Raw genomic sequence first — 27,077 nt, forward strand, 5'->3', positions numbered from 1 at the left:
GCAGCTCTGCAGCCAGCTCATCTGGCTTTGAACTCTACTTTCCCCTTCCTAGTTGTGTAGCTGCAGCAGCATTGCTGGTGCCCATCCCAAGTACCCTTTACCTCCCTGTGCACTCAAATCCCACTAACAGCTTGCACCTGTGACCTACTCTGGAGAATTACCCTTGGTGGATGTGAGTCTGAGACCATAGCTGCTACTGTTGCCTCCTCCTGCTCTTCCCACTGCAGATCCAGTACGGCTGGGCTCCTTCCTTGTTTAGCTCATTCTCCCAGTGGATCCTGCCGCCCTCCTTGGCCACAGCTCTCCTGAAGAGCAGTACATCCTCAATGGATCACGTGGTCCTGAGTCCCTGTGTTAGCTTCTGCTTCTAGAGAGCCTACCAGAGTGGTACCGGGAGCAAGTTATGCAATCTGCATCCATCTATACCTCGACTGGAAATTCAGTCACACCTCTTAAGAGTGCTGTCTGGATCAACTGAGTTGATACTCGTGAGGTACTTAGAAGCGTGTCTGGCACACAGAAAGAGCTCAGCCACGTTAGATCTTCTTATGAGACATTGGTGCCATCAAATATAACTATATAGCAGTTCTTTATAATAATTTTCATAATGCTTAATTAGTACAGTTGTTTTAGGGATGATGCTTCTCAGGTCAAGTCAGTGTCTTACTTTTATCATTAGTCACAAGGAATGTGGTACAACAGAGCATCAGTGTTTCAGAGCAACCTGCCCAACTCAAAGCATGATCCATACTAAGGAGAGGAAATACAGAACACATTATGTCCCTCCCCCATGTCCGTCAGTAGAGCAATAATTAAATAAATCATGTTTAGACCGTGGGACATCATACAGCTATAAAAAATTGCGTGACAGAAGTACATGTAATATGCTTGCAGAAATAAAAGAGAGAATTGAATATAACAAAATGAAATCAGAGAGAAGGGTACACCATGAGAAACTCTTAACTCTAGGAAACAAACTGAAGGTCGCTGGAGGGGAGGTGTAGTAGGGGGAATGGGGTAATTGGGTGATGGGCATGAAGGAGGCATGTGATGTGATGAGCACTGGGTATTATACACAACTGATGAATTACTGACCTCTACATCTGAAACTAATACAGTATATGGTAACTAAATTAAATTTAAATTAAATTAAAATTTTAAAAAAGTAAAGAGAATTGAGAACATGAGTAAGGAGCAAGAGAATATAAAAAATAAACAGGCAGATTTGTAAAATGATAGAATATAAATTCCAGAAACTGAAAAATAATCACTGAAATTAAAAACCTTAATGAGATCATTAAACTGTTAATGAAGAGATAGTGAACTTGATCCACAATCTGTAGAGACTGCTAGACTGCAGCAGAGAGAGATGAAAATGAAAACAGGAAAATAAATATGGAGGATTTGTCTAATTCCAGACCCAGAAAGATAATAAAGACACAGGGGAAAATCCAATATAAAGAAGTAAAGGCTGAGACTTTCCCAGAAGTTATGACTCAGACTCAATAATTTAAGGTGGCAACTGCTTCCTTACACCATAATCAAATCAAATCACCAGTGAATACTCAAGAACAGAGTAGTTCTCAGACATATTTGAAAAGTCCTTTACAACTGCCAATAAAAACCTTGATTTCTTAGGAATATTCTCAAAGATAACTTCGTGGCTCACCTTTCCGGTAAATGTCATCTCTCATAAGACAGAGGAAGTGGTAACATCTGACTCTCATTGTCACCAGTGTGGAAGAAATGGCTGATGAAAAAAAAAAAACAAAAGGACCTTGAGATAAAAAATGTATTGATTTCTTTCTTAATATGGTTGTTGTAGATTGCATTCTCTAGCAAAGGGACCCTCAGATGGAGACTGTGTGCAGGTGGGTTGTGGGACGTCACTTTCAGAGATGAAGGCTTTCAGCTCCTAGCGGGCCCCATGGAGGGCCTCCCCTGAGTGCCACCAGCAGGTAGCACCCCTCAGCTAGGGCAGCGAGGAATTTTGTGCTGCAGGTGGATCTGGACAGCACAATGCATTCACTACAACGGCCAAGGAGGGAGGGAATGCTTGCTGTACTCACACATCTACCCTTGACTTGCAGAACATACATTCCAGAAAGGTTAAAGGATCCAGAAGATGAGTAGCCAGCACAGCATCCGTCCATTCAACAGTTAAGCCAGACTTACTGTTTTCAAGCTTTGTACTGAAGTTGGCTGCTGCCTGGTGGCGAGGGTCAATCATAAGTATTTCTTCCCAGTTCCCAGTGATGTCCAGTTGGTAGCATGAAATGGGCCACAGTAGAAGCATTTGCACCAAGGAAATTGAATAAAGCTACAAAACAGAGCTTTTTACCCCAGAGAGCCCTTTGTTAAACACATACTAGCATAAGACTACACCTCACTTCTGAGCTGATGATCCAACAGAATGTAAAGGTTTAAAATTGTCCAGTCTGCCTCTAGTTACACACACCCATGTATGAATGAAAGGTGGGTTATATACACTCCTAGATAGTTTGTGACAAGACCCTCAGACTTGCACTGTCCAATGGAAATATGTGAGCTACATATATAATTTAAAATTTTCTAGTAGCCATATTTTTTAAAAAGTAGAAAGAGTGAAGTTGTCATTATGTATTTTACTTAACTCAATATATCCATATTATTATCATTTCAACATGTAATCAATACAAAAATATTTTTATTTCTAATATTTTCAAGATCCCTGTGTATTTTATGCTTATAGCACATCTTAATTCAGATGCTTACTTTTGGAGTTGGGAAAATGGTGAAGTAGGAGGACCATAGGCTCACCTTGTCCCACAAACACAACTGGATAACTATAGAATCATTCTAAATACCCAGAAATCAACCTGAACACTGACAGAACAAACTTCACCACTAAAGGAAGGGAAGAGGCCACATCAAAGAAGGTAGAAGTGTGGAGATGTGGCTTAGGAGAGAAGGGGATTGTGGTCACCATAGTAGGGAGGGAGCCATGGTCACAGAGAAGAGACAGAGACAGGGCAACACACAGGGGAGCACATGGGAAAATGAATCCCCAAAGCCATTTGCTGGGAAAAAGAAAGGGGCTGATTTTTTTGAGTTCTTGCAACCAGAGAAGCTCAAAGGCTGGAGTTGCAAAGGTCAGCAGGCTGGGCTTGGCAAGAGCATGGTGGGAGAGAAGGCAGAGCAAACAGCCTGCAGACATATAGTGTGGAAACAGTGATCTGAAGAGTGCCTGGGGCATGAAGTAGGGGATTATATGCTCATCTCATGAGCATATAATGTAATAACATTTGAATAACATAAGTCCTAGAAGAAGAGAGAAAAGGGGACAGAAAATTTATGTGACAATACAATAGCTGGAAACTTCCCTAATCTGGAGAAGGAAATAGACATCTAGATCCAGGAGACACAGAAAACCCACAGCAAAACAAAAGCAGATGCACATGAGGACATAGTTGTAGTTAAAATGGCAAAAAGTAGTGATAAAGAAAAAAATTAAAAACAGCAAGATAAAAGAAGACACATACAAGGGAAATCCCATTAGTCTAGCACAGATTTTTTCAGCATAAACTTGGCAGGCCAGAAGGGAGTGGCATGAGATCTTCAACATGCATACGGGAAAAATCTGCAGCCAAGCATACTCTACCCAGCAAGGATGTCATTCAGAATAGAAGGAGAGATAAAGAGTTTCTCAGATGCAAAATTTACATCAAAATACTTGAACTGTATCAGATTTCAAAAAATTCATACTTCAAAAAAGTAGATTCACATACACAAGTTGTTCCAAACAATCTTTTACAAGCCAACCAATGAATATTGATAAACCACACAAGACTGCCCCATTCAGTGTCTTCTACTCCTGCAACAGTTACATCAAATGGTGCTGATTCATAGCATCTGCATGTATAGATTGGACAATTTTAATAAATATGTATGACACTTTCCATGAGTCTGATTTGGAAAACTGAGCAAAAAATATTTTCAATATTATCACATGGTAAAACAAAGCAATGAGGGAAACAGCCTCTTGTTCTAAAACTCCTATAAATCTACATTTTTGACCTAAAAACTGAAGCTATTTGATAGAACTAATATTTTTCCATATTTATCTGAAATTCTTTGATAGTCATAAAAGTTCCAAATATATCTATGTCAGAGTTTGACTTTTTAGTCTATGAGTTAAGAATACTTCTTCCTAAATTTGGAAGTCCATGAAGACAAAACATACTCAAGTATTAAACAGGCATGACTCATCTAAAACTAAAAAATAGTAGTTGCAATCTGACAAATTTTGAATCAAACGATCTTTGAAATTCTTTAAAAAGGCTTGTGCTCTATGGGCAATGGTTTGGTGACTTCATCAAAGGTATTTCACTTTTTGTAAAATATGATTTTTACTCTTTTCCTAATAATTTTATAACAACATTTCCATAACTGAAATAATAATGGCTTTTACCATGTTGCCATCTAAAAATTATTTTCTCGGGGTACCTGGCTGTAGTCAGGAGGAGGTGTGACTCTTGATCCCAGGGTTATGAGTTTGAGCCCCATGTTGGGTTGTAGAGCTTACTTTTTTTTTTTAAGATTTATTCATGAGAGACAGAGAGAGGCAGAAACATAGGCAGAGAGAGAAGCAGGGCCCATGCAGGGAGCCCGATGTGGGACTTGATCCCAGGACCCCAGGACCCCTGAGCCGAAGGCAGATGCTCAACCACTGAGCCACCCAGGCGTCCCTAGAGATTACTTTAAAAAAATAATAAGTAAACTTTTAAAATGATTTTCTTTCCTGGGTAAGAATCTAAGCCATTTAACATCCAGCTAAATTGCAAACTGAGATCTGGTTAAATGTAATTTTTAAAAATTATACTAGATATTTATTTCTGATTTCAGAGAACTAACTTACTCTTTTCAAAACTTTTCTGACTAGAGGAGGAAACATCAAATTCAGTACAAAGTTGCTGAAAATGTCCCTAATATTATGTACCTTATTGTCTTAGAGAAAATGTATACATCAAGCAAATAGCTTTTTCATTTTCCTCTGTCATAAACTGCAATTGCCATTCACTGTGAAATTTGAGGCATATCTTCTTCCAGTCTTTTTTTTTCTTTCCTGCTCTGGTTTGGGGACTAGCTTCTGCATCTCCATTTGATTCTACATATTTAGTATGCCCTAGTTTTAAACTTAAAATTTTGTCCATACTTAAATTTAAAATTTGAATAATATAATTAAAATAGTAAGTATATCCACCTGCTTTACCAATTTCAATTTACACAGATATCACTATAACTTATGCTACCTGAATAAACAACCCGGTAATCATGTCACAATGTTACACTGGTGTGTAGGAAACATCTTTAGCTCATTTTGTTGACACCAGCTAGGCTGGGGATGTGTTTATGTGGCATACCAGAAAAGATACTAGCCCAAAATGCACACTATACACCACAGTAACATCTCCCACGATTCAACACTTAAACGGAAATGCAATCCTATCAAAACAATAGGGATGTATTCAGTAGAAAAAAATATTTTACATTGGCTCCATTTAAATTTTTCAATATATTTAATTAAAATGAAACAGAAATTAAAAATTCAGCTCTTCAGTGGTACTAGCCACCTTTTAAGTGCTCAGGAGCCCATGCACACAGTGGCCACCGAATTGGACACGATGGCCTGATGCCATACTTGCTGGTCCTGACTTGCTTTCAAACCCCAACATTGACCTGTTTGCCACACATTCCATTCCTTATGCTTCCTGTTGGACCCCAGCCGGGCCTCGTCTCGCTGTCCCTCACCGCTCTCAACTAAAGCTATTCCATCTTGGCTTCCTCCAGCAGCGGCTACTTGGTTAGTGCTTCTCTTGTTCCAGACCGACCCCCCTGCCAGGTCTTGGCAGGAATAGGATGGAACAAATGTTTGTAAGAACACAGAGGTTAAGATAAATCAGGAGGCTATAAAAGGCAAAGGGTGACTCAAAAAAATTTGTGTTTCTTTTCTTGAACAAATGGCATCCAAAAGAAAAAACACTTGCAGGAGACATTATTTAATCGACATACATATTTGCAAAAAATCACACAAACTAGTAGAAAAATGAAAATAAGCCATCATTCTGAATTTTTAAAAACAAAAGAAAGGAAATTCTACAGATAGTTCAGAGTAAATAAGCATCTGAAGGAATATTCTATTAGGAATTAGTCAGAGTAGTGTGGAACCTTTCAGAAAAGGAAGCATTGATCAACATGGTCGTTAGGAGCAGCAGCGGCCTGGCACACCCACTTCCTCTCTTGCTAGGCTCTGTGGTGGTTCTGCCCAAGCCTGAATCTCATCAAAGCACCTGGCAATGCCTCCTGGTATCTTTGTGGCAACATGGACACAGACTGGCTGGATAATGGCATAAGTGGCACAGACTTTTTTTTTTTTTTTTTAAATAAACTCTACCTCCAATGTAGGGCGCACACTCAAAACCCTGAGATCAAAAGGCAAGGCCCCTGAGCCAGCCAGGCGCCCCAAGTGGTACTCATTTTTATCTGATGTTCAACTTGATGTTTGTCGAAAATATTCTTTTCTCTCTGCAGATTTTAAAGATCTCCCTAAAGAGATGATGCTTCAGGAAGTGACCTTAAATGTATCTTTGCAATATTTTAGTGAAATATAATTAAGAGTAGATCACATGAAGATACTGCTCATCATTTTTTATAAGTGGCAGAAATCCTGGATTGATAGCTGGCCAAACAGATGTATTATCTTAGAATGCAAGAGCTCAACAGCTGAGATTGGTGGTTTAAGATGACCTCACCAGGGCATAAAGTAGCTCACAAACAGAAATGCAGAGATGTGATTCATAGTATGGACTGTGTGACCCTGGCTCTAGGAATGAGTACAGACCCAGGGAAGTGGTCATGGTAACAGCAGTCCCTGCTTCCTGTAATTACTGGAAACCCACACCCTGCAAATCCCTTTTCCTGGGTGGCACACTGGCTGGTGTCCCCAGTCTGGGTCTCCACAGTAGCTGGCACCAGCTGGCACTGTGCTCCCAGCCTTGCCCACACTGGGTGCTGGCTACTGCTCCTGCTGCCACACCTGCCCAGCCCCAGCTCCTGCTCTGTCCCAGTGCCACCAAACTGGGCCAGTGTGGAGAGACATCTGCTCCTGCCACTGAGCACTTGGTGCCCGTGGTGCTGCGCAGAACAGTGACCTTCAAACATAAAAACTCTTTTCTGTCCTGATGGAGAGAGAATTTCTACTCCAGGACCAGAGATGAATACTGCAGGAACCTGCCCTTTATACTGTTGACCCTCACGTAATGTGGTGATCAGAGGCACCAACTCCCATGTCATCAAAAACCCACATATAACATTGGGCTCCCCCAAAACTTTAACTACTAGTCGCCTACTGTTAATAGTCCTTCCATAACACAAATGGTCGATTAATACATATACTGTGTACGTGTCATATGTTGTATTCTTACAATTGAGTCGGCTACAGAAAAGACCATGTGATTGGAAAAATCATAAGAGAAAATACCTTCTGTACTGTATTGGGAAAAATCCATGTGTAAGTGGACTCACACCATTCAAACCCGTGCTGTCGGAGGGTCTCTCTACATCATCCAAATGCTAACAACGGTGGCACCTTCTCGCTCTCCCTGCCACTCACACTCATCCCTGCAGATTTTCCGAGCTGAGAGTTTTCTCATGTATACCTCCAGTCCCTTCGTCTACCGTGAGGATTCTTTACTTTCCTTCTTGGATACATCTTTTATTCACTTAGTCTCTGCACTCACTGGAAGCTAAGTCTGAGGACAGCGAGGACTTCCTATCTCCAGTGCCCAGGGACACAGCAGACACTTAATAAATATTTATTAGGTGAATGAATGAAAATTTTACTTTAATACAAAGAACTTCATAACCACAGAAGTTTTCAAAAATGGAAAGGAATTTTCCCAAAGGCACTGGGTTTCCCATGACTGGGGACATCCACTCACCAGGGACATAACGTCCTCAACTGCTAACGGGAAGCAGGGAGTTTCTATATTTGCATGAAATATGACTATGACTGCTTCCTGTAAGCGGCCTGAGGCATGCTCTGAAAATGGTTTGCTAGTCATTTGGCCCAGGAAACTACAAAATCATGCAAATCAAGACGTTCAAGTCTTTGTGTTCACGTTAAGAACACATGTGAGACTGCCCAGGCCACCAAGGATATGTACATTGGGAAAGCCACCCAGTAACTGAGGGATATCACTTTGCAAAAGAAGCGTGTGCTATCCTGTCACTGCACACATGGACTGGCAGGTATGTCCCGGCCAGGCAGTGGGTCTGGACACACGATCAGTGGCCCAAAAACAGTGCCAAATATTTTCCACTGCACATGCTTTAAAAAATTTTTCGAGGGGATCCCTGGGTGGCTCAGCAGTTTAGCGCCTGCCTTTGGCCCAGGGTGCGATACTGGAAACCCAGGATCGAGTCCCGCGTTGGGCTCCTGGCATGGAGCCTGCTTCTCCCTCCTCCTGTGTCTCTGCCTCTCTCTCTCTCTCTCTCTCTATCATAAATAATAAATAAATAAATAAATACTTTTTTTAAAAAAAAGCTTCGATGTAGATTCTCTGGTCACAGAGCACATCCAGGCGAGCAAAACCCCCAAGATGCGAAGCAGAACTTACTGGGTTCAACACCTGAGCCCTCCCTGCCACACAGAGACGATCTTGGCGGAAAAGGAGCAGGTTGTTCCTAAACCAGAAGAGGCCTCACACAGAAGAAAAAGATATCCCAGAAGAAACTGAAGAAATGAAAACTTAGGGCCTGGGAGTATGTTCTGCATAAAATAAATGCAAATAAAAGTTTAAAAGAAAGGTAACTATTATAATGTTAAAGATACAAGATAAAGATACAAATGTAGTTGGACTTCTTGTCAGCACAACTGATTCCTCTGCATCCCCGACACTCTTCCCACATGAGCACTTGCCCTCCTCTCACCTCCATCTTTACATAATCTGGATGCGGCCACCTAGGGCGCCCAGCCCCACCTTACACTTTGTCCCTGGAGACCTAATTGTCTTGAGCCCAAGTTTCGCAGCCAGAGTGTCCAAATTTCTATGCTTTCCTGGAAAGGTATGTGGTCTCATGACCCCCATGCCTCAAGAGTCCTGCTTCTCAATGTGCTATCTCCATCCAACTAGCAGCCACAAAATGTGAAATCTAGCCTCTTCATCATTTTCTGCCACCCTGAGGATGGAGTCTGTCATTACTCCCCACAATTACGTGGACACTTCCATGTACACCTGCACAGACTCCCCTCCTCTCATCTTTCTCCTCACACTGAATGGCACCAAATTCCTTTCTTCTGTAAAGCAATGACCCTGCCTACACCTGGGCTTTGGCATCCTGTCCACATTATGAACAGAGGGGATGGCTCACCTAGGAGGAGCTGTGGTGTAAAGTGTCCCAATGATTTTGTTCATTGCCTCTTTCTACTCCTACGCTCTTGTTTTGTGCCACGCCTTAAATATGTTTTATTTTTACCTTTTACAGCCTGAATCGACACTAATGAACATAAAGCTGGAAGTAATCCATATATGGTAAGTGAATTCTTGTTCAGAATAGCTAGAAAATTGGACATTAAAAAGACCTGGGCACTTAGCTTTCTGGGTAAATAAGAATTGACTTAACTATTTTTATAGATGGTAATAAATCCAACTCCCTCCTTCCCCATGTAAGCTATCCAAAAAACCCAAAACAAAACAAAACAAAAAAACCCAAAAGTGTATTATCTTTTCTGATTATAGCATTAACATATACACACTCAACCAAAAATAAAATATATACACACTCATAAAATCAGAAGGTGCAGACAACTAGGATAATGATTTTGATAGCTAATATTTTTGAGTTCGTATGATGTGTCAGACACGCTGGCTGTTACGCGGCATTACCACCTTCACTCGCCGTTATGGAGACTGAGAAACATAGAGAAGCCACATTTATTTGACGATCCCACAACCAGAAAACAGTGCTAACAAACAGTGACATCCAGAATCCGTCATCAGCTTGGTGAACATTTGCCATAACACAGTCCTACATGTATCTCGAACAGTGGGATAAGCACACTGTCCATTCACTCTTGTTCAGCTGTCTGATACTCCACTTGGTATAAACATCAGGAAGCATCGTCACTGAGTTCGAGAATGCGCCTCGGGTTACTTTCATACATTGAGAGCCTAAGAGATCATTTTTTGGTATGCATTCCTTCTTCATAGAACTCTTCTGGATTGCACATTAATAACAAAATTGATAATTAGGTGTTCCGTTTTAGAGCAAAATCAGACCTTTACATGCTGTCTTCTTAAATCAAAATACAAACAAACATATACAAAAATTTTCAAAATAAACATATACATGTATTTTTCAAAAATAAACATATACATGTGTTTCTCCGTGGGCTGCCGGGCTTCTTCGTGTGGTTTGTCACATTTGAAATGACATTAAACCCTGAACTTTGGACATAGTGAATTTTCCTTGTATGGGAAGTTTTTTTGTTGTTGTTGTTGTTTTTTTTTTTTTTTTTTTTTTTTTTGCTGTGGTCCTGCTAGCACCTTCTAGTGGCATGAACATGAAAGCCAGCAGTGATGATTCAGGTTTGTTGGGAGTTTTTTTAAGTAAAAAAACAACCATAATTTACAGCTTCCTGGTACTTCTACTTTTCTTTCCTTTTGCTAATAAAGCCACAAAGATCATGAAATTCCAAAAAAGAGACTAAAATATTTTGAAGTGAATTCAGAGCATCATTCCATAATAAATGTGAAACTATGTAATGTAGTTGTCATAAAAGGTCAAGATAGTTCAGGGAATTTTAGGTGTTTTTTTTTCCTGAATGGTAACTTTTCACAATGTCTCAGGTTTTTAACTCCTGGAACTGTGGCTGTACGGTGGTCAGTTATTTATAGCCTCTGGCTCAGTCTTACCTTGACTGGTGTGGACAGACAGGCTAGAGGAACAGCATTGTGCTAAATCACACCCAACCAGCTGCTGGAGAAGATGCGGCATCACACACTTGGGAAAGAGGCCACAGCCCCACGGAGGCCCACAGGCACTGGAGAAGGACCTACCCCCCACACTACCCCCTGCTTACAAGAGCAATTTCTTTTTTCTATCTATCTATATCTATCTATCATCTATCTATTTATTTATTTTACTTTAAGAAATCTCTACACTCAACATGAGGCTCAAACTCACGACCCGGCAATCGAGAGTTGACACTCCACCGACGAAACCATCCAGGCCCCCCTGTGGTAAGACCCTTTGAAACACAATTTTGAAGACTTTCTTTTCGACACAGTTCAGAACTTTGGACATAGTGAATTTCCCTTGTATGGGAGATTTTTTTTTTGGAGAGAGAGAGAGAGAGAATGAGAGCAAGCATTCATGTGCCCGAGAAATGAGCAGGGGAATGCACGGGAGGGAGAAGCAGAACCCTGCTGTGTGGGGAGCCCGATGCTGAACTTGATCCTGGGACCCGGAGACCATGACCTGAGCCCAAGGCAGACGCTCCACCGACTGAGCCCCTAGTCGCCCCGGGAAGTCTTCCTAAGAATTTTTCTTGGTTACTTAGGACATTATATATTTTGTGAGAGGGCTTGGTTGTTGTGAGGATGGGAGCAGGAGCTGCGTACCTTCTGTTCCCAGGCTACCCTCTCACCACTCTTGACTCACTTGTGTGAGAACCACATGCTGGGCAGGGAGGCGAGGCCATGAGAGGCACCACAGGACATGTTCCAGCCCAGCGTGAAACTGCTCTGGGCCACAGACAATGGTCCAGCCTACCCCTTTGATTCCAGAAAGCAGCATGTGCTAGAGAGAGGACAGCTGTTGCCCCGCAGAGGTCACTTGGGGCGTCTCTGCAGTCCCGTCCATTCATTCAACAATCTATACTAAGGGCTGCACTGGATGGGGGAGGCAGCCCTGGGTGGGCCAGAGCCCTGCCCTCTACCCTTTACCAACAGGACTCCCGACAACCCCCTGGACTCCCAGCTCTGCCTCAGCACCCACTGCCTGGGGACCTGACAGATGTACCTGCTGTCTCTGTGCTGGGCCCTCTCCCTGGGAGGAACTCCCACAGTTGGGGGGCTCGTCTGCCATGTCTCCACAGACCTAATGCCTGCCAAGGGCTGGGAACTGTGCTACATGGCTTATATGCACCCACCCCAAATTTCACACTTAGCCCGGGGGGTGGACATTAGCATCCTACCTCGTAGATAGAGGCCTAGCTCTGCAATAATCCATGTTTCAGAATAATCTTTCAATAATTTTTCAACTTTGACAGGAAACCCTCCCATTATATTTGCTCTACTGCATCTTACTGATTGCACTTCAGATTTGGGAGGGGGACATGCCCTGTTGTCTCTCTAGCTGATGAGGAGCCTGGCTCATGTGATGCACATGTAGCAGATGCATCAGCGAGCAAGGAAAGAATGGTTGGGGCAGACTCACTGCACTCGTACGTGACAAGCCACATTCTCCATCGTCATTAGAGAACAGGGACACTAGAGAACAGGGACACTAGAGAGCAGGGACACTAGAGAGCAGGGACGCGAGGAGCCCAGGTTGAGATAAGCAGAGCCGAGGGTGCCCCGGCACGTGAAATGCTCCTATAAGGTAATGTAGAAAACCTCTGCATTCACAGAGGCTGGGATGGGAGTCACAGCTGGAACTCTCAGATTTTTAAAAATGCTGTCACTTACGATAAGAAAAAAAGGCCTGGTAGGCTGGGCCTGAGGCCAAGATAAGAAAGCGATTGGGCTTTAGGACCAAGATGGCAGAGCCGGCTGATCTGCGGAAAGCTCCTCAGGAGTACAGGACTTCCTTGGTCAGCTGGCACTGTCCAGAACCCAGAACCAGGGCAGCCCTGTCAGTGTGAGGCCTCTGCTGCAGGAAATTATAGCGTTTAGTGGTTTTTTGTTTTTCAATGAAGAAATTGCTCAACGTATTATCTTCATTTTTGGCTCCCAACTTGGAGACATCTGAACTAAATTGCTGAGGGATGTACCTCCCCCTCCCCACAGAGTTTAAGGTTTGGCTGTCCCCCTCTTTGTTGGACTGAAAAATTTGGAAACTGGGACAGAGCAGATAATATCTAAGAGTACTTGCAAAGAGAAAAATGTCATGATTCACTAACTCTTAGCATTTTAGAAGGCTGGTGGGCACGAAAGGTCTGCCATGAGGGGCTGCGTCAGGGAGGTTCCCACACCTGTGGTTGATGGGATCCTGCCTCCACAGCCGCCTGCTGTAGCACAGACACAAACACTGCCTTCTAGTGACACCTCTTGAGAATTTACCATTCCCCACCATCTCCATCCATCCTCCCTCCATCCATGCTCTCATCTATCCTTCCATCCATCTATCCATCTACCCACCTACCTACCCTCCCACCCATCCATCCACCCACCCATCCATCCACTCATCCATCCATCTTTCTAAGACCTTAATGCTAATTTTTAATGAATGTGTTTAAATGTTTTTTTTTATTTTACTGAACATCATGGAGAAAAAGTAATAAGCTACAAATTAAACATTTTATTATTAACAAACAAAGATTTTTAAGTCTCTTATTCTTGTAATAGTTGATACCTAACGACTCTATTATTGATGTGTGACTGGTGACAGCTTTCAAGCCTCACCCCTTCTCTATGCTGCCCCACATCTGGGCAAGCTGATAAGAAACCCTGGGTGTTTCCTCCTTTGGCACCAAAGGGAAGTTCATGTCATGCAAGCCTGACCAACATGGGACCCCACCCCCTGATCACAAAGCAGTCAGTCTCCTCTCCCTGCTCTCTCAGGCCATTCCTAGATCTGCTTGGGAGCCACCCCACCTCCCAGAAAGCCTCATTATGTGAATAATAAGATTTTCATTCCCTTTTGGTGTGGGCACGGCATCATCTGTCTGTACACCCAAACCAAGTCTGGGGGAAAGGAAAGGTCCATTCCACCTCTATGTGGCGGCCACAACAACTCTATTTTTTGAAACAAATATAAAAACATGTTATACGTGATTATAATTAAATACCCAAGTATAATCTCTTGATTATATTTTATAATCTATATAAATGCATTCATTGAAGTTCAAGTAATAAGACACTGGTTAAAAAGGTTGGAAGATACTTTTGACACATGATGTGCACCTTTATCCTCAGTATGCAAAGAATATTTAAAAAATACAAAAGTTCGATTGGAAGGGAAATATCATTAAAGAGACCAGGTGGCCACGACTACCGCAGAAATAGCAGATGCAATCTCGAGGATACCACAGGCTGGGGAAAAACCCTATTCCAGGGCTCTTCCTGGCTCTCTGCACACAAGACCTTCAGATGCTTCCCATCCTCCCCTCTCCCTGTCTCACAGATCCATAAGGAAATAGGTCAGTTCTATTTTACTAAGAATACCACACACAAATGTCATTACGTTAAATCAATAAGTCAAATGCAGTAACAAACAGTTTTCAATGCATACGCTAAGAAGGAAAACACCTGTATGGACCACACCTGTCGGGATGAGCACCCAATGCCGTTATGGCAGCGCAAATAACCAGCCCTACCCATGAAACCAATAGAACAGCGTGTGAGAACTAACTGGAATTTAAATAAAAACTAAGAGGGAGAGAGAAGGAAATATGTGTGTGGCTTTTCTTCTTTAATTTCATGGTTCTAGGGAGCCCGGGTGGCTCAGTGGTTGAGCATCTGCCTTCGGCTCAGGGCATGATCCCAGGGTCCAGGGATTGAGTCCTGCACTGGGCTCCCCTCAGGGAGCCTGCTTCTCCCTCTGCCTGTGTCTCTGCCTTTCTCTCTCTCCGTGTGTCTCTCATGAATAAATAAATAAAATCTTTTTTTTTTTTTTTTAATTTCATGGTTCCAAATACAGAAAATGTGAAATCTTTGCTGTGGACATTTCCTATAAACTCTGGTCACTTTAGCTGCCATTCTATTTTGTCTTCCTCGGCTTCTGGGCTACAGATTTTTCAAGCCAGATCACAAATGGCAAGAGAAATGCTCAGGGCTGAGCAGTAAGGCCGGCGCTTCCTCTGGTCCGTCCTGGCTCCCTGGCCCAGCCTCCAGCGTTCAGAATGGAAGTCAAGGCACCTCGAAGTCCACCCGCACACTTCAATGAGCTCAAGTTTACGCATCCTGCCCTTTGGACGTTGGGTTTATTCTCTTCTGACTCCAGCATTACGTAAGGTTCTTGGGGTTACAGAAAATGAGCTGCATTCACTTGGACAAACCCCACAGCACGAATGAGGACCCGGTTTGCCCTTGGAGCAGGAAACAGGACGAGACATGTGAACAAGGCTCACCCTGGAGGCCCCTCTCTGCACCTGTGGTTCAAAATCCCAGATTCTGTAGAGAGGATCCAGCAGCCTGGTGGAGGCTGGTCCTCCCAGCAGCCTGCCATGGCCGTGGGGCAGCCCTGTGCTCGGGCCAGGCTGTGGGCCATGGGTGCTGAGTACGGTGTCAGCCCAGGAGGCCTGCCTGTCCCGGGCACTGCAGTCCTTGTGCTAACCCTCCCACGGCACGGGGATGACGGTTCTCCAGTCCACAAGCTACTACTGCTCCTGGGTTCAATCCTGAGGATTACCCTGCTTACAGAACTAAATGCACCTGACATGTGTGTGACGCTACATAAAAACAAGCATAAAAAGGCAGAAAACATACTCTGTTTCATACTATAACTTCCAGAAAGAGTTCTGTGATGTGAATGGAGTCTCATATTCACTCCTCAGCAAAAACCTCTGTTTCCCTGTGGGGATGGGCTGCGCCCACACCTCATGCCCGTGGCACCACCATCCTGGGATCCTATACCCTGGATACCCCCAGCAGAGGCCCCCGCAGAGGGACCTTGGCATGGGACCTTCTATGGAAATATAGTCTTTCGGATGTAGGTGATACTGGGTAGGCCCTACATCCAGGGAGGGAGTCCTAACGAGACACAGAAGATGAGGCGATGGCAGCAATGGGAAGGCCCAGGAAGGCGGAGGACGCACTCCCAACTGTGCCAGCCAGAGCCAGGGCTTGAGGTGAGGTCAGGGGCTTGAGCCAGCAGTAGAGATGGGAAGGTCGCTGAACTCACCGCGCCACAGCCCCCCTGAGGCAGCTCACAGGGCCGTTGTGGGTCTGGTGGACCCACCAACCCCACTATCCCCACCTTTCCTGGAGAAAAAGAACAGCAGAAAATCAAACAAGCAGACCTTGTGATGCAGCCTACAGCTTACACTCACCGCTCCTTGCCCTGGCCCCCGGATCTCTCTCTACACTACATCAAACCCAGCCTAAAACGTACTTCTCACTGAGAAGACTATTTCGGGGAGATGGACGTTCCCCTGCCAGCAGCACAAAGGTCAGGACCCAAGCTTCCGCAGCCAGGAGGGTCTGGGGGTGGTAACCGTGCTCCAAGGACACAGAGCGTCGTGATCCAAAGCTCTCGGGCCCTGCCAGCCGGGGCGTTGCTGTTCACAAGGGAATGATAAATAAACCTGAGTTTCGTCTCTATCACTGGGCTGTAGGGGAAACAGAGTCCAAACTGCAACTACTACTAAGCGCCATACTCAGGATTTGACTCCAACACCCAAGATGCTAAGAGCTTACCTGCCTTCCTGCAGAGGATACAAAGGGCGACCATGCCCCAGTACACACTAATACATGGCAGACACATCTTGCGCTAACCTGGGCTGTGATACAACGCGGCAGATAAAATCCCTGAGACGCTAGCGTCCTAATGAGGGCTGACTTTATTTTTAAAAAACTACATCCATGCAGGGCGTGTTAGGAAGGGTTAAGTACTATGGAGAGGAACAGCACAGTCAGGGTGTCTAGAGAGTGCGAGAGGGACAGGTTGGGTTTTCCTTTGGGAGTTCAGGGAGTTCAGGGAGGTCAGAGAGTTTAGGGAGGTCAGGGAGGCCAGGGAGGCCAGGGAGGTCAGGGAGGCCAAGAAGGTGGCATTGGGGTCTCAGCTTGGAGGAGGCAAAGGATGAACACAGGTGGACAAACAGAGAAGGAGCCTTCCAGGCAGAAGAAACAGCATGTGAGAGGACCATGGCCCAGCTCCCAATCTGTGACTGCGATAACTGGACAAAATAACCTGGAACACTCCTTAGGAGCATAAAGCATCCTGTGGGAGGATGTCCAGTCAAAGGACAAGCTGGAACCTGCTTAAAAATACCTCTCACCTGTGAAGCGTCCAGCCTGAAAGCTCCTGCGGTAGATTTCTTTCAGTCTAATGCTGTTTACCAGTGTGATGGGAGTGGGGATGGTTCCAAAGTCAAATAAGCTTTGAAAACTGGTTTTAAAAAAGTTAAACAGGATTTACTCACTGCAAGACTTCTCAGGTCCTTTAAAAAGCCAGTGTAGACAATGATTGTCTGAAAGTGGATTATGACATGCAAACTCTGCCAACCTGCCATGGAAGCCTTTTACATGGAGAGTACCTGGTGAGACTACTGCACAGAACACCCTTTGGAACAAACGTTGCACATGAGAGGCTGGCAAACACCTTCTGTAAAGGGCTGAATAATAAATGTCTTGGACTCTGCGGCCAAACATTCTGCTTCAACGATTTGATCTGCCATTCTAATTGGCAAGCAGCTGAGTGTGCACGGCTGAGATAGTAAATTTCAATGTAATACACTTCTCACCTGTCATAAAATGTCAGTCTTATTTTGATTTTTTCCAGCCATTGAAAAATATGAACCATTCATCACTCACTGGCCATACAAAGACAGCGAGGACTAGATTTGCCCTGCAGGCTGTCCTTTCCCAACCCTGGCTTTAAACAAACGTACATTTATCCAGTTTTTTTGGTAATTGGGACTTTTTAACGTATTGCTTAAAGTCCCGTGCTGGCATCCTGATCACCAAAAGAGGTGGTTGTAACACATTTCCAAAATGTATTTGAGGCCGAAAATGGCTCAGAAGAAAAATCATATTTGTAGACATAGCTCCTTTATAATGACTTCTTGATAGAAAAATGGAGTTTAACTCCGCACTTATGGAGTTTAACTCTACTTTGATAACTGAACTATTAGGAAAAAAATGGCATATATTTTTCTAGGATTGGGTTTAATTTTCCTCTGTATATAGTTTCTTTTTTTCCTCTGTATAGTTTTTGAAAATCTAATTTTCATTCTTTCTCTAGAAGAAACTCTAAATGCAAGTTCCTTCTGTGTAAAGGCAGCATTTGCATGCAGCCTGGCCTGAGCCAGAATTGCCTCAACGCCATGCTGAATGCGCTCCTCCCCTCTCCTCTGCCGCAGCACAACCGTGGCTTCTAGGCCAGCCTGTCCCCTCGCACTCTCTGCCCAAATCTAAGTACCCTCGGCCGCTTTCCCTTCCATCTTCCTTTACATCTGTGCTCCCGGTAAATCAGAGCCTTGCCCTCACTAGGACGGAAACAACTTCTAAAAGAAATGGTTTCACTCTCGTGTTGGCGTGTCTGCATTCTCACCGGAGGCATGAAACTGTCCTCTGGCTCGCCCGTCCTCACGCAGCTGGCAGGTGAGAACACCAGGTCTTCCAAGAACAGCAGGTAAGTTTCCAGCAGACCTCATCCCATCGGAAGTCACCTCCCTGACCCAGGGGAAAGACACGTCGTGCCCCAGGGTGGGGCAGGTGGTCCAGGCTAGCCTCCTCTCCGCCCCCTGCGCCACCAAGAAGAGTCAGATCCGAACAGGTGCCTCCTCTCTCCGTGTAGAGGACGCAGACAGCTTTCCCTGCACCCCTAGTCCTCGGCCGTAATTAAAGACAGATTAACGAGAACAACACGCAGGTTACTGGCGTGTACAGCAGGCATCTGCGGAGCTACCAGGGGCGGGGAGGTCCCTGAAGTGGCTGGAGGACCTGCCGAAGCACCAGTCAGGACACACTGGCGTGGGGCGGGGGAGGACCCCGGGGAGGGGCTGCCTCCGGCTTAGACCGCGCAGTCTTGAGCCTCCTCGTCTTCCTGCGTGGATGTAGGGCTCCTTCATAAATGTAAAAACGTCCCTTGTGAGAGGTTAACGCTGCGGTTTTCAGGGTTTCCCCTGCATCTGCTGTTTCCTGAAACGAAAATCCTTACAGCAGAGATGCAGGTTTGGGTGTGTTCTGCATCCCTTCCCACCACCCCCAGCCTGGCCCAGGATGGCAGTCTGCACTCCCTAATTAGTGCAGCTCTTTTCAGCGTCTCCCTTAACTTAGTCAAGGGGGGGGGGGGCGCAGAGCACCTGTGATGGCACAGAAACTACCCCCCAAGCCCTGACACTGACAGGCCCTTCCAGACCCTGAGTGACTGACCCTCCCTGCCACCTGCACGGACCCACCGACCCCTGCCCCACGTTCTCCCCATGGTGGCCTGGACGGATCTTCAGAACTGGGGAGGTGTCCTCCCGGTGTCGGCCTCCCTGAAATAAATGCCTTCCCTGTGTCACTCTGTCCGTGGCGGGGGTCCTGACTGGGCCAGAGCTGGCTGCCCCTACACCCCTGAGCCCCAGAGCCCCAAGGACCTCTTCCTGCTGAGATTTTCAGGCCCCAACCCCCAAAGGAGAAGGATGGAGGTACTGGGCTGGCAGCAGTGGCTCGTGGGGGGTTCGGAGGACACCCAGCCTGATGTCTGTAAGGTACCGGAAGCATGCACAGGAGCATCCAACCCGCGGAGGACCGCTCGCTTCATGCTCGCTCTGTCCGCCGTCACTGGCTTGGCTCTGGACAGTTGCTCCATGGAGCACGGGGAACTCAGAGCACACACGCTATCAGATGCACCCAGGAGCATAAAGCTTTTGTCCAAGGACAAAGCAATTGGATGCAAATATGGAGCTCATGGCCATGCCCTGCGTTCCCCCCGGCCATGCACCTCCTCTCCGCCAGGGAATGCCATTTCTGAAAATCCCGGCTCTCTCTGTTGGTGTTTTGCAGAGAACCAGGGAGAGAAAGCTGAAAAAGAAACAAGACCTTCGTGTTCTCACATTACATTATACTTTCCAGCCCTTTGAAGTCCTGCAACCCTCCGCCAAGTACTTGGCAAATCCTGAAACACGCATCTGTGAAGCTGGGGTTTTTCCTTCACATTACCTTCCACCTACTTTAAAATAAACCACTCATTGTTCAAAAGGGAAAACTCATTTTTTTTCTTTTTTAAGTAATACATAATGGAGTAAAACATTGCTGGAAGGTTTGCAATTAATTTACTGTGCAATAAATCTTTAAGAAACTGAAGTGAACAGGAAGTCAGTTCTCAACCGGGAATATTCAGGCCTCTGCTTTTTTAAATTAACAAAATGTAAACTCTTTTTTTTTAATCTAGAAAGGTACATGAACCTGATTCTCTAAATGTTTATACAGAAACATAAAATCAAAAGGGAAATGTCAGAGCCCACTTTCTTGTGTATCTTGATTTAATATTAAAATAATGGAAGCAAATGTATGGAAATAAGTAATTTGTTTGCGAATTTTATTAGATTTAAGTTTTAGTTTTGCCTACATCTTTCCAGATTTTATCACTAGGAGATCATAAAAACTATTTTTAAAATCATTAAAAACTTTTTTTAACTCACTAAACCCAGGACGCCTGGGTGGGTCAGTGGTTGAGCATCTGCCTTCGGCTCAGGTCATGATCCCAGGGTCCTGGAATCAAGTCCCACATTGGGCTCCCTGCAGGGAGCCTGCTCCTGTCTCTGCCTGTGTCTCTGCCTCTCTGTGTCTCTCATGAGGAAATAAATAAAATTTTTTTAAAAAAAACCATTAAAGGGGATCCCTGGGTGGCGTAGCGGTTTAGCGCCTGCCTTTGGCCCAGGGCGCGATCCTGGAGACCCGGGATCGAATCCCATGTCGGGCTCCTGATGCATGGAGCCTGCTTCTCCCTCTGCCTGTGTCTCTGCCCTCTCTCTCTCTCTCTCTCTGTGACTATCATAAATTTAAAAAAAAACAAACAAACAAACATTAAATCCAAGGTCTGTAGGGTGCTACAAAGACCAACAGGCCAGGACGCATGACTCTTCAGCAGACATTATGCTTCTGGCCTTCTGCTTCCCTGACCTGACTGCCTGGTCTCTGATGATGCTCTGTCCATCTGCCTTAACCTGAACCATAGGATACTGTGTGCAATTCTCTAAGCGTCCCCATCCCTCCCAGGCTTCTACACCTTTGCAAACACCGACCTCTCTCCTAGGAAGGCTTCAGGATGTGCTAGTCGCCCTGTAAGGATCAGCTCAAATAACATCTTTAGTGACTTCCAGGCCCCCAGCTCAGGACAAGTGAGTTACTCCCTGGTCCTTGAATGGACAGCATCACAGACACAGTTATGTGACGAGCATGTTCATTGAGTCGTTTCATTGTAGAGAGCTTCCTGAGAGCAAGGGGTGGGGATCCATCATCATGACACTCCCATCCACTCTGCTGTGCTGACGCATTGAGGAACAAGTGACCCCCTTTCTGGCCATTGGAGGAGACTTTCTGCAGAGCTTGGCCAGTTCTCAGGAACTCCAAGAAAACATCAGGACTTGGTGTGGAGGCAGACGACTTGTCAAGTGGGTTGTAAGGAGACCCATATGACACGTGCCAGGTTTGGTGGCAGTCCTGGGACATCTGAAGGTGATATGGCCAGCCTGGGGAGGACAGGCAACAGTTCTCACCACCAGAGCAGGAATGGATCATGGCTGAGACCACAGCCTTTGCCAAGGAGATGGAGAAAAGCATGAAGACCAGACAAGTATCTGTGGGACAGGATGGAGGCTTGCTTTGATATAGGGCTTGGGGTCAAGGAGGATATTAGGCACCACATCCTATGATGACACTGACACTGGGGAGAGGTCACCAGCCACTGCTGCGTGGAGAGCAGGTGGAGTCTGGGCACTCCACAGGACAGAGGCCATGAAGAGAACACCTGCCAGCCTCAGGGCAGTGCCTTGTGTACCCACGGACTCGACTTCACGTGTTACACTGTTCCCATGGGAAAAGGGGTCTGGGCCCCACACTGAGCTTCAAACACTCGTGGAGAACAGCACCCATGCATCCTTGGGACCAGCTGCTCTACCTCGGGTGGGCGGCCAGGCCCTGAGCGGCCAAGTCCGTACTTTGCTACATTGAATACTGGGTGCTTTCCACTGCTGTCAAGTGGTGACAACTGGCTTGCTAATCAGAAGCAAAGACCAACCTTCACCATGCTGCCCTTGCCAAGATGTCCCGAGGCCAATAGTCCCAGTTAATGACAGAGAGTCAGGATGATGGAAAATCACCGCATTTGTGAAAACAAAGGGATGATGTAGGAAACGACAATCAGGTAAAAAAGGTAAAAACGGACATCACAACCGGGAGGGAATGCTGTCTGCTGGCTTTAGGTTAAAAATGAAAGGAGTATTTGCATCACGTCACAAAGCAGTATCGGAAGGAAGCACGCATGCTCCGCATTTGGCTTACCGCTGGGGGTGCCCTGGGAGGACAGTCCCTGGCCTCTGGGTCCCATGATTGCTGTGTGGGGGTCTCATAGCCTGCAGAGGGAGGGCTCGGGACCATTGTCCAGCCCTGGGGACGCTGCGCATGAGCACAGGCTCCAGACAGGGGCAATGAGGCTAGTGTGCTGGGGGTGATTTCTCCAAGCCAGAGCTCCTCCCAGACCTGGCCTCCCTTTGCTGTCTAGGCTCTTTGTTCACAACAAGCTGGGCCTACAGGGCACGGGGCTGCTGGCTTTGCTCGGGAGCTGCTGACCAAGTGCGGGGATCTCTCAGAAAGCCAGCGGCTCGTGCAGAAGCAGACGCACAGAGCCGAGCCGTCCGAGTGAGCAGGGCAACATCAGGGTTAAGCAGCTGAGGACTCACAGCAGACGCTGCTGGTAAAGCTGCTGTCATCGCTCCTGTGCAACATACGTCCCCAACTCACTGATACAAGAGAGGGGGAAAGCAGATCTGCACAGTAAACAAGGTGAAAGAAAAAAGTCTTGCCTGGCTTAAATTCACGAATTTGGCTTCTCCCCCGAGAATGCTAAGGGGGACAAAAAGTAAGCATGTGCTGTGAGTCCTCACATACTCAGATCTGATGTTTTCCTGCTCACTTCCCTGCTCTCACTGCCCTGAATGGGTTCTACACCACAGCAGACTCAAGCCTCAGTGCAGGACACCCTCTCCTACTTGCCCCCAACCTGGGAAGATTACACCTGTTCCCGGGCAGGTCAATCTCAGTGGCTGGACCTGGACCCTATCTTATCACCTCCCTCTTCCTCCTCCATGTCCTGACCCAGCCCTGCACCCACTTACCCTGGAAACTCCCACCCATCCCCAATGCCACGGTGCCCAACACTGAGGATGGCAGCCGGTTAGAGGGACACCTTCACTTTTATTTGTATTTATTTATTTTTATTTTATTTTTTTAATGTGGGCTCCTTACCCAACATGGAGCTTGAACCCACAACCCTGAGATTAAGTCACCTACTCTACCAACAGAGCCCACCAGGTGCCCCCACCCTGACCTATGATTATAGCAACTCTATGTGGTGCTAATCAGAAGTGAATATATTAAATTATTAAATACACATATACATTTATAGATAAAGAAATATGAAAAAAAAAAAGAAATATGTAAAATTGTCATGTCCATGATTGATAGTCACTTATATGTACAAAATTTATATATATAATTCAAATATATAATTCATAAAATATTATATACACTATTTTATTTAATATGGAACAGCTACTACTTAAAAATGCCAATTAGTTGGCAAAATATATATATTTTTTATTTTTTATTTTATTTTTTTCAGCTTTTAAATTTTCATTTATTTTGCAAACTTGAGGTCCAATTACATTCAGTAACAATCAGATCATTTACCAGAGTGCCAAAACACACACTTCATAATTTCAAATATTTTATTCAAAAATCTTAATAAGATTTTTTTTTAAATCTAGATACATTCCAAATACTCATTAACAGCAGTAACTAGAGAAAGGATTTTACCATCTTGGTAAAATCGCCCTGATACAGACTGTTGTCAGCGAAAGTCCTGCGGTTTATTTATTTTTAAGGATTTTATTTATTTATTCATAAGAGACACAGAGAGAGAAGCAGAGACATAGGCAGAAGGAGAAGGAAGCAGGCTCCCTGTGGGGAGCAGCCAGTAGAGGAGATACTGGAATTCAAAAGGAGCCATCCAAGATGAACTCTAATAGGGAGACAAAACTTCACAGAAAATAAGTGGTTTTGCATTTTATTTTGAAAAAGACAATGAAATGAAACACAGTATCTTTTCTCTCAGTTTGCAAGTCTCCAAAGTCAAGACTTCACTCTATTGTTGGCATCGATTCCCAAGGACCTCTGCGGCATCATCACAGAGAGGGTCACCCGCATCAGAACACAAGGGGCTTCACCAGTGCCCCGAAGGTCTGCACGAAAGTCGTGCTAATAAAGCTCTGGCAGTGTCCCAGCCTTGCCAACCTCTACTTTTCAGTTTGCCGGCTCAGCATGCAAACATTACCTTCCCTCCTCAACATCATGCAATCCTGTGAATTTTGCAAGATTTACAGTTTCACTTAGAGATCAATTTCCAATAACAACAGGGTGACTGGGTTGCTCAATGGGTTGAGCATCCACCTCTTGGTTTCTGCTCAGGTCGTGATCTCGGGGTCGTGGGGTCGAGCTCAGTGTTGGGCTCCATGCTCAGGAGGGAGTCTGCCTGGGATCCTCTCCTTCCCACCTCCCACACTCTTGCACTCTTGTGTATTCTCTCTCAAATAAATAAATTTTAAAAGTCTTTTGTTTTCTTTTTTAAAGATTTTATTTATTTATTCATGAGAGATACAGTGAGAGAGGCAGAGACACAGGCAGAGGGAGAAGCAGGCTCCCTGCAAGAAGCCTGATGCAGGACTTGATCCCAGGACCCCGGATGACGACCTGAGCCAAAGGCAGACGCTCAACAACTGAGCTACCCAGGCACCCCAAATTTTTACAATCTTAAAAAAAACAACAAAGAAATCAATTTCCAATGACAAGAAGAGCGATGGACAGGCAAGGATGCAGATCCAAAGGAGTATTTGAGGATGAGAGGCCATGGATTATAGTCTCAGGCTCTGCCTGAGCATGCAGGGACCTGACACTGACAGCTCGGATGACCCATAGCCTCCTAGAGCAGGAAGGAAAACTCTAACTCTCACTTTAGAACTGAGTGTTGAGTGTTCTCTGATCACACAACGAATGGGACACAGTTCCGGCTGCATCCAGGTCTGCACCACATCCTCTGTGATCATCACAGGGGCTTGGGAGCTGATGGGGACAATGCGCTCTTACCACTGCCCCACCTGCACAAACCCAGCAGCCTGTCCCCAGACCCGCTAAGTGCCCCTGGGGCAAGGCCAGGGCCACGCTGGCAGGACGGAGCCTACACCCTGTGTGTGAGATCACATCACTGTTCATTGCATCTAAATGAGCTCGACAGCATAGTTATTAGCTAATCCCCAAAACTGCTGTTTCACAAGCAATATTCAGGAGGGAATCACTGAAATAAAAACAAAATCAACCACCCAACAACTCACGTATCTTCTATCAGGAAACAAAGGCAGGGGAACTGCCCCACTGAGCTGTTCAGGGCTTATGAGCCCCCAAACTGATTGCAAGATTGCAAGCCTCAGCCGAGGCCTCACCCTGCCGGACCCCACCTTGACCCCACCTCGACCCCACCTGGCTCATTCTTTCCCCAAGACATCTGTAGGGAGGGGCTGGCCTTATGCAAGGACACTGCCTCCCTCCCGGCTTTGGTTCCCACAGCAAGGCATGGGTACCTGAGGGACAAGACCAATGTGCACAGAGAGAGCTGGGCAATTGACCTGTAAAGGTTTCGTCTTTTTCCACCTGAGTAAGTTTATGGAGGAACCCAGCTCTGTTAGGAGGGGATCTGAAAACCCAATTTGTCCTTGGGGTTTGAAGTCTCCTGAGCACTCAGGACCACACGGCCTGACCTGGGAGATCCCACACGGCCTCTAACTTAGACTGCAGAATTCTGTCTGGTGGGTGAAGCCGCAGATGCGGAAAGTGGACGGTGACCTCTCCGCAGAGGAACCTCTTGAGTCCAAATCCCAGCATTAGCTCCCGTGTTCAACACACCTCAGTGGCTCCTCTTTGCTTCACGATAAAGGTCTTGGGAGTCCTTCCCAGGCCTGGGCCCCTCTCGTCCCCCCACAGCCCTCTCGGCCTTTCCTCCTACGGGAAGCCTTCCTGGATTGCAGAGGGCCCTATGCGTCCCTGTCCTCCACCTGCTCTCCACCTGTTGTCCACAGAACAGTTATTTCATGTCACAGCCCAGGGCCTGTCCAGCACCCAGTGGATGCTCGGCAGCTGCCGGAGCGGGATATGGGGAGAAACTGGTACTAATGAGCCCTTCCCAGTGCCGGTGCCAGGCACGGAGCTAACGCAGGTACATCTTTCCTCTAACCGCCAGCGGATCATTAACCCCTTCCCGTGAAGGACTGAGGCTCCAGAGCTCACTTTGCTAAGTGCCCAGGAGGCAGGAACAGAGCGGTCAGCACTCCCTCCTGCCCAGGCTGCAGTGCACCAGCGGGCACGCAGGGTAGCCCTGGGCCTGACCTGGGAGCTCCGCCCCGAAGCCCCGCCCCGAAGATGGCCCCACCCACCCCTCCGGAGCTCCGCCTTCCCCAGGGTGCCCCGCCCACCCTCAGGCGTCCCGCCCCGCCCCGCCCCGCACGCCCCGCCCACCCTATTCTGGGTCCTGCTCCACCCGGACGCCCCGCCCACCGCGTCCAGGGTCCCGCCTCCCCGTGAGTGCCCCGCCCACCCTGCCGGAGCCCCGCCCGCACCCAGGTGCCGCACCCACCGTGCAACCCCAGCAGGACCCGGGAAGCCGCAGCGCTTCCACAGCAGCCTGCGCAGCCCCCGGGGTCCGTCTCCGCGGAAACGCGGTGCGAAGGGCGGCACTGCGGGTCCAGGGGGCCTGGGTCACGGCCCGTGAGGACCTGGGAGAGCTGTTCTGCAGACAGGGGTCACCTAGGCGTCTGGGACGACAGCGTCTCCGGCTTGCCCCAGAGCAGTCCCACCCCCGCAGCCGGCACAGGGGGTGTCCCTCTCCTCCCGGGG

General features: G+C 46.4%; 1 protein-coding gene across 3 annotated transcripts in view; it reads right to left on the reverse strand.

The window, feature by feature from the left end:
- Positions 1-18,850, reverse strand: part of LOC121500437 (baculoviral IAP repeat-containing protein 3) — a 44,021-nt gene extending 25,171 nt beyond the window's left edge. The window contains exons 1-2 of one of the 3 annotated variants that reach the window (XM_041772144.1): positions 18,478-18,850; positions 1,670-1,750 (exon numbers count right to left, since the gene is read on the reverse strand). The gene's annotated coding sequence lies outside the window, so the exon portion shown is untranslated. Of the gene's footprint in view, positions 1-1,669; positions 1,751-2,175; positions 2,322-18,477 lie in introns of those variants that run through there. The other 2 variants (XM_041772145.1, XM_041772146.1) reach the window with 2 other exon arrangements.
- Positions 18,851-27,077: the final 8,227 nt, after the last annotated feature.

Source organism: Vulpes lagopus, chromosome 10, assembly GCF_018345385.1.
Source record: "Vulpes lagopus strain Blue_001 chromosome 10, ASM1834538v1, whole genome shotgun sequence".
NCBI classification, from domain to species: Eukaryota; Metazoa; Chordata; class Mammalia; order Carnivora; family Canidae; genus Vulpes; species Vulpes lagopus.